The sequence below is a fragment of the Somniosus microcephalus genome, chromosome 11, assembly GCF_052327205.1.
Source record: "Somniosus microcephalus isolate GS21.2 chromosome 11, FLI_Smic_1.0, whole genome shotgun sequence".
Taxonomy (NCBI): Eukaryota; Metazoa; Chordata; class Chondrichthyes; order Squaliformes; family Somniosidae; genus Somniosus; species Somniosus microcephalus.
This window is the reverse complement of record NC_140997.1, coordinates 226,726,896-226,735,260: the sequence shown is the minus strand read 5'-3', so window position 1 is coordinate 226,735,260 and position 8,365 is coordinate 226,726,896. Positions and strand designations below refer to the sequence as shown.

The window sequence follows — 8,365 nt, the reverse complement described above, 5'->3', positions numbered from 1 at the left end:
GCCCGGGCCTGCTCGCATTTCCTGTCACTGGCCCGGTTCCGATGCCGGCGCGATGTGCTAACCTGATCCAGCGGCGTAGTTAGTGCGATGTGCCGGCTGGGATCAGGTGAGCACTGTGCAGCCAATCAGGGGAGGGGAAACTCATTCATGAGTTTGACAGTAAGAGCAGTCAAACTCATGAAAACTCCTGGCCCCAAAACACTACTTAAACCTGAAAGAAAATTTTAAAAAACATTGCACAACTTAAATGAACAATAAAGAACTCTGAAAAACTATTTTAAATAATCATTTCAAAATTTGAAAAAAAAAAAAAAATTTTAAATCGGGGTTAAAACTAAACTTAGCTTACTGTAAATTCTTTAAAAATAACAAACCTGTGGGGAAAAAAATTCTCAATTGTACTAAAAGCCCACTTACCTGAAAAACTAAGTACTTACGTGTGGTTTTTCAATGCGTAAAGACCGGAGGCCTTTACACACGCGCAACTCTGGAAAAAAAAAAGGAATTTCACTGCGCACGCGCTGCCTGTGCAGTCGCGCGCGTTCTGCCTCTTAACCCCTTGGGTCAGAGGACAGGAAATGCCGGTTTTCAGCGCATGCGCTGTGCATGCTGAAAACCGGCAATTCCTCCGGGCACACGCGTGAGTACCCCGTCCGTACTCGCGCGTTGTGCCCGGAATTACTGAGCTACTGTGTTTTTATTGTTGTTCATTTGCTGCCACCTTGTGGTCATCAGTTTTATCTCCTGATTTTAGATGGAGCCCAGTAAGTGTGCAGAGGGGGGCGGGTGTGTGGTAGTGTAGTGCTTATGTTACTGGACTAGTAATCAAGACAATACAAGTTCAATATGCCCACCTGGGCAATTTGATGATTTGAAATTAGCTTGAAGTGACCATGAAGTTGTCAGATTGTCATAAAAACCCAACTGGTTCACTGATGTCCTTTAGGTGAAGGAGCCTTCTGCCCTTACCCGGTTTGAGCCTATATGTGACTCCAGTCCCACACCAACATGGTTGGCTCTTAACTGTCCTAGCAAGACACTCAGTTGCATCAAACCGCTACAAAGAATACCAGTTCAAGATGAAGGTCTACCACCACCTCCTCAGGACAACTAGGAATGGGCAGTAAATGTCGATCTTGACAGCGACACCCACATTTCAGGGTAAATCTAACCTACCCCCCCTGGTAGGAAACTGACGGGATTGGATCCACCACCCATTTTACACACTTGCCCAATTTTAATTTCCACTGAAGTCTTCAGCTTCACAAGCCAATGGAAGGGTTGTGGCGGAGCCACCAAAGGACTTAGAGCGGTTGTACATAATTCCTTTAACAGCAATGTAGTTGCTGTCTGTGCCTGTACCTTTAATTACACTGTTTGACTGTACAATGTCTAGTTACCTTTGCAGCGCGGTTCCAACGTGATGACGTCATGCTGTTAGTCACGTGATGCCCCAATGGCAGGAAGAACGTGATGACGTCATGACGTCAGTCTTCTGACCAGGGGATCAGTCCTCGTGGAGCCCTCAAGGAGAGTAGACCTGTAATTGATGTGTTCTAGCAGTTTCCAGTTTAAACTTGTTTCGTTTCATTAAAGTTCATTGTTTTAATTGCCTGAGTCGAACTCAGTCTTTTTGATAGGAACCTCCGTTCCTACAGGGTGACATTTTAAAACAATTTAAATTATTCGACTTAAAGTCATTAAAACAACCCAATCCCCACCACCCCTCCTGTCACTCGGTTGCCGTGGGTCCCAGGGCTGGGATAGACCCAGTAGCGAACCAGTTTTTTCTGGCCTGGTTTACCATAGGTGCAAGTTGCAACAGGTTTCAGTTCACAAGCTCACACAATATATCCGCGGCTGAATTGCCAGTGAAAGGAACTGGGTGCGCTGGAAAGTTGAATGAAGCAGACCATTGCAGTTGATGAGGGGTCTAGATCGAGGGGCCATAGATACAAGATGAAATCTAAGAGATTTAGAACAGAGGGCAGAAGAAACGTCTTCACACGGAGAAGGTGTGAGGTTGCGGAATTCACTTGCTGTACACCAACTCTTTTCTTTGACATCCAAGTAGTAAGACATCCTTGCTCCTGTACTCAAATCCTCATTCATAGAATCAGGCGCGCACAGCAGCCGGGCTGATACAGCCCCACAAAAAGCTGACAACTCCAAACACAGCCCTGATTCTAGGCCTATGACCAAGTAATGACACTGCACGGCCTTGTCATTAGTTAAGTTGCAGGTTATCCCCAACATTCCATGCTTTGCTGAAATACAAATATTGGAAGGGCGACATACAGAAGTTACAACACGGAAACTGGGCATCCCTGCAAGCAGATAATCCGAATCACATTCAGGATAAGGGGTCGGCCGTTTAAGATGGCGATGAGGAGGAATTTCTCCACTCAGAGGGTTGTGAATCTTTGGAATTCTCTACCCAAAAGGGCTGTGTTGCTCATTCATTGAGTAGATTAAAGGCCGAGATCGATAGATTTTTGGACTCTAGGGGAATCGAGGGATATGGAGATCGGGCGGGAAAGTGGAGTTGAGGTCGAAGATCCGCCATGATCTTATTGAATGGTGGAGCAGGCTCGAGGGGCCGTATGGCCTACCCCTGCTCCTATTTCTCACGTTCTTGTGTGCACAGGCCAGCATGTGGCTTCTCCAAGTAAGACTCTGCATTCTAATCAGCTTTGTGCTGCGGTAAGTTAAAAAAAAATAAAGGCAAGGGTGCTCGGGACAGTTAGGGGAAGATCGAAAGTTTGGTCGAAGATGAGTTTTGAAAAGGTTTTCAGAGGTGTGGCGAGAAAGGTGGAATGGCTCAGGGAGGGACAAGCAGAGTGTCGGGGCCGAGGCAACTGGGGTGAAGAGGGTGGAGGGAAGAGAAACGGGTTAGTGCCTTCAGGGGGAGGGGCGGGGGCAATACTTTAGATCCAGGTAGAGCGTCCGTGATTCGCCTGCAAAGAGATGCAGTTCCAGGATTTACTAACACTTTGCACTTGCACGGTTAGGTAGCTAGGGGCTGTTGCAACATTGCTTTACAACAGGTAACAGGAGGAAATAGCAGATCACACAAACAGGACTTGTCTGGAATGGAAAATGTTTCCGTCCAGAGCCTATTTTCGGTAGCACTTATGGACTACAAGTGCTACTGAAAATAGGATCCAGAGGAGAGCATGATCCCTTCACAAGAAAAGTTGAACCCAACCTGTGCGGTTTCGGAGCTATCGGCCAAAGACGGATGCCACTGTGGAACGATCCCGCTCCCGGAGACACAGGTAAAGGTTGGCATTTGTGCAGTTAGAGTGGAAAGTCCCAAGTCTTGGTTAAAAGTTTAAGACAGATCTATGGAGCTGTGGGTAGGCGACACACAGGAATAATGCATATATGAAAGGGGTACAACATGCAGAGTTATTAAAACAATGCAGTTGTACATTTGCAAAGCTCCACTTAAAATAGCTTAAAGAATTTAGGCTATATTCCATATTGACTGCGGCTAGCTCCAGTGGTTGACGAGTGCAGACGCTTAAGGATAATTTCTCCAGATGAAATACAGCTTTGTGAGGGGGCGGGCGGTGGTTTTATTTGCTGTTTTCTGTGTGTGTGTGTAGACCATTAACTCTCTGCTACCTTATCTTCTACCCGAACAGACCTTTGAACTTGCCTGATCTTGAACGAGCACCTGCATGTCTCAATACGTGTACTTAACACTTCGTTTACCGGTGTATTTTGAATCAGAAAAAAGAAAGACTTGCATTTATATAGCGCCTTTCACGACCACCGGATGTCCCAAAGCCCTTTACAGCCAATGAAGTACTTTTTGAAGTGCAGTCACTGTTGTAATGTAGGAAACGCGGCAGCCAATTTGCGCACAGCAAGCTCCCACAAACAGCAACGTGATAATGACTAGATCATTTTTTTTTTGCGATATTGATTGAGGGATAAATATTGGCCAGGACACCTGGGAGAACTCCCCTGCTCTTCTTCAAAATAACACCGTGGGATCTTTTACATCCACCTGAGAGAGCAGGCGGGGCCTCAGTTTAACGTCTCATCCGAAAGACGGCACCTCTGACAGTGCAGCGCTCCCTCAACACTGCACTGGGAGTGTCAGCCTAGATTTTTGTGCTTAGGTCTACTGGAGTGGGACTCGAACCCACAACTTTCTGACTTGGAGGCGAGGGTGCTACCCACTGAACCACAACAGGCAGAATGAAAGAAAGGCTTGCAGCAACCCAAAGCTTCATAGAGCAGAACCCCATCCCACCCCCGCCTACCGCCCACCCCCCACAAATTCCCCAGCAGAAACGCCGCCTCGTCTCACACCCTCCGCCATCGACACTCTGCTCAGTCGTCACACTCGTAAAACAGTCCTCGAGGTCAGGAGGCCTGCAGTAAGTTATCAGCAAGGCTTCTTCAAGACAGTAACGAGCTGCCTTGTCTTGCCCAGGGAACACTTTTAACCTTCGAGGAGCGACAGAGAGACTGAGTCAGTAATCAGAAGGCGAGATTATATTTTATTTTTTTTAAAAGAGAGGGAGATAAAAATAGACAAAGGCGGAATGCCTGTCACCATCTCCTTCCCACATTACAACAGTAACTACACTTCAAAAAGTACTTCATTGGCTGTAAAGCGCTTTGAGACGTCCGGTGGTCGTGAAAGGCGCTATATAAATGCTAGTCTTTCTTTCTTTTCCCGTTGTACTGCACCTTATGTGAGGAATTGAACACCAATACTGATGTATAAATGCTCATGGGATTCTTTACTCCACTGTTTTACTGACATGTTAACACTTTAATGGAAGACAAAAGGAATTGAGGCATGATTTTTTAAATATTTGTTCATGGGATGTGGGCGTCGCTGGCAAGGCCAACATTTATTGCCCATCCCTAGTTGCCCTTGAGAAGGTGGTGGTGAGCCGCCTTCTTGAACCGCTGCAGTCCGTGTGGTGAAGGTACTCCCACAGTGCTGTTAGGGAGGGAGTTCCAGGATTTTGACCCAGCGACGATGAAGAAATGGCGATATACTTCCAAGTCAGGACGGTGTGTGACTTGGAGTGAATCTTGGAGGTGGTGATGTTCCCATGCTCCTGCTGCCCTTGTCCTTCTAGGTGGTAGAGATCGCGGGTTTAGGGATTTCACCCTCAGACTATGGTAGTCGTTTTTCTTTTTAATAATTATATCGAGACTAGGTCCAATCCTACAGTCAAATGCCTTATTCGCGTGTCAAGGTAAAGCACATGAGGCTTTACATTCTGAATAAGCATCAAGGTAAATACGACCTACTCCTCTGGGTGGGGAGACTCACTGCAAGGGAGGCAGATAGCTGACGGTCAGCCATAGACACGAATCCCTCATGCTCCCATATTCTGCTCCCCACACCCATGCCACATGATAGAAACTGCCTGTTGGTCTAACACTCGCAAGTGTCCGTAGTGCTTGGCATGAGGACCGAGATCACCGCTTCTAAAGTGTTTCATTGACCTGGAACCAATTCCCAATTTAGGTAATTTGTAGCAAGTTGAATGTTTGGCAGATTTTTAATTTCCGTTTTGGCACCCTGACAAAAACTGTGATCCATCCTGCGTCACCTCACAGCATACGTGTCAGCCGTGGCTCAGTGGGTAGCACACTCGCCTCTGCGTCAGAAGGTTGTGGATTCGAGTCCCACTCTAGCAGCTTTGACCACATCTAGGCTGACCCTCCCAGTGCCGGTGCTGAGGGAGTGCTGCACTGTCAGAGGTGCCGTCTTTCAGGTGAGACGTTAAACCGAGGCCCCGTCTGCCCTGGACGTGAAAGATCCCATGGCACTATTTCGAAGAAGGGCAGGGGAGTTATCCCCGGTGTCCTGGGGCCAATATTTATCCCTCAATCAACATCACTAAAACAGATTATCTGGTCATTATCACATCGCTGTTTGTGAGAGCTTGCTGTGCGCAAATTGGCTGCCGCGTTTCCTACATTACAACAGCGACTGCACTTCCAAACGTAGTAGCTGTAAATTGCCATGGGACGTCCTGAGGTCATGAAAGGCGCTATAGAAATGCAGGCTCCATCCTTTTCCTTTCGTTGCTGTATTTTATATTTCCATTTTTAGTTAGGCCGAGGCATTGGAACATTAAAAATTGAGCAATGTCACTGATCGTTTTTTGTCATAAGTCATTGGTTTCTGAGTCAGAAGAGGAGAATAAGCTCGACGATAGCAAAATACTGCGGATGCTGGAAATCCGAAATAACAACAGAAAACACTGGAAAAACTCAGCAGGCCAGGCAACATCCGTGGAGAGAGAAATAGAGTCAACGTTTCAGGTCGAAACCCTTCGTCAGAACTGAGAGAAAAGGCAGGAAATGAAACAGATTAAAAGGCCAGTTGGGGGGCTGGGAAATGGGGGAGGGGATGAAAGAACTAAAGGGAAGGTCTGGGAGAGGTGAAGAGACATTCAGAGGTATTCAAGACGAGATGAGCTCTTTACCTGTCCTATTACCATCTCGTCTCGTCTTGAACACCTCTTACTGTCTCTTCACCTCCCAGACCTTCCTTTTTGTTCTTTCATCCCCTCCCCCATTTCCCAGCCCCCAAACTGGCCTTTTAATCTGTTTCATTTCCTGCCTTTTGTTCTCAGTTCTGACGAAGGGTTTCGACCTGAAACGTTGACTCTATTTCTCTCTCCACGGATGTTGCCTGGCCTGCTGAGTTTTTCCAGCGTTTTCTGTTGTTATTGAGGAGAATAAACTGCTTATAAAATTCTGACAGGACTAGACAGACTAGATGCAGGAAGGATGTTCCCGATGGTCGGGGAGTCCAGAACCAGGGGTCACAGTCTAAGGATAAGGGGTAGGCCATTTAGGACAGAAATGAGGAGGAATTTCTTCACCCAGAGAGTGGTGAACCTGTGGAATTCTCTACCACAGAAGGCAGTGGAGGCCAATTCATTAAATATATTCAAGGAGTTGGATATATTTCTTAAGGCTAAAGGGATCAAGGGATATGGGGAGAAGGCAGGGACAGGGTACTGAATTTGGATGATCAGCCATGATCGCATTGAATGGCGGAGCGGGCTCGAGGGGCCGAATGGCCTACTCCTGCTCCTATCTTCTATGTTTCTATGTCTGAGATGCAAATCTAAAGCCTGATCTTGTTGCACTAGGCTAATTATTTGTTGACGTTATTTACACCCGCAACTTCCCTTTTGCCTCTGGTCTGTCACTGGATTAAGCAGTTAGAAGTGGGACACTCGTTGATTCATTGTGAGGGAAACCTTTACGTCTATCTATGTGCCAGCTTGGACAGCAAAGAAAAGCGATGGTGCGCCACGTTCTTTAGTATGTACAAACATAACAAAAAAACAACAGTCAGGTAAAGATCAGCTGATCCCTCGAGCAGTCCCATATTGTCACGGCGCAACTTAAGCACACCCTGAACGCTTCCTTCCATCTCCGTAACATCGCCCGTCTCCGCCCCTGCCTCAGCTCATCTGCTGCTGAAACCCTCACCTATGCCTTTGTTACCTCTAGACTTGACTATTCCAATGCTTTCCTGGCCCGGCCTTCCACCCTCCATAAATTTGAGCTCACCCAAAGATCTGCTGCCCCGTGTCCTAACTCACACCGAGTCCCGTTCGCCCATCACCCCCTTGTGCTCGAGGTGAGGGTGCTACCCACTGAACCACAACAGGCAGAATGAAAGAAAGGCTTGCAGCAACCCAAAGCTTCCTAGAGCAGAACCCCATCCCACCCCCGCCTACCGCCCACCCCCCACAAATTCCCCAGCAGAAACTCCGCCTCATCTCACACCCTCCGCCATCGACACTCAGCTCAGTCCTCGCACTCGTAAAACAGTCCTCGGGGTCAGGAGGCCTGCAGTACGTTATCAGCAAGGCTTCTTCAAGACAGTAACGAGCTGCCTTGTCTTGCCCAGGGAACACTTTTAACCTTCGAGGAGCGACAGAGAGACTGAGTCAGTAATCAGAAGGCGAGATTATATTTTATTTTTTTTAAAAGAGAGGGAGATAAAAATAGACAAAGGCGGAATGCCTGTCACCATCTCCTTCCCACATTACAACAGTGACTACACTTCAAAAAGTACTTCATTGGCTGTAAAGCACTTTGAGACGTCCGGTGGTCGTGAAAGGCGCTATATAATTGCAAGTCTTTCTTTCTTTTCCCGTTGTACTGCACCTTATGTGAGGAATCGAACACCAATACTGATGTATAAATGCTCATGGGATTCTTTACTCCACTGTTTTACTGACATGTTAACACCTTAATGGAAGACAAAAGGAATTGAGGCATGATTTTTTTTATATTTGTTCATGGGATGTGGGCGTCGCTGGCAAGGCCAGCATTTATTGCCCATCCCTAATTG

General features: G+C 47.0%; 1 long non-coding RNA gene across 1 annotated transcript in view; it reads left to right on the top strand.

Annotated features, from left to right (window-relative positions):
• Nucleotides 1–3,083: 3,083 nt before the first annotated feature.
• The window catches only part of LOC147111310 (uncharacterized), a 75,077-nt gene continuing 69,795 nt past the window's right edge, over nt 3,084–8,365 (top strand). The window contains exon 1 of the long non-coding RNA XR_015080083.1: nt 3,084–3,278. This is a non-coding gene — a long non-coding RNA (uncharacterized LOC147111310). The remainder of the gene's footprint in view (nt 3,279–8,365) is intronic.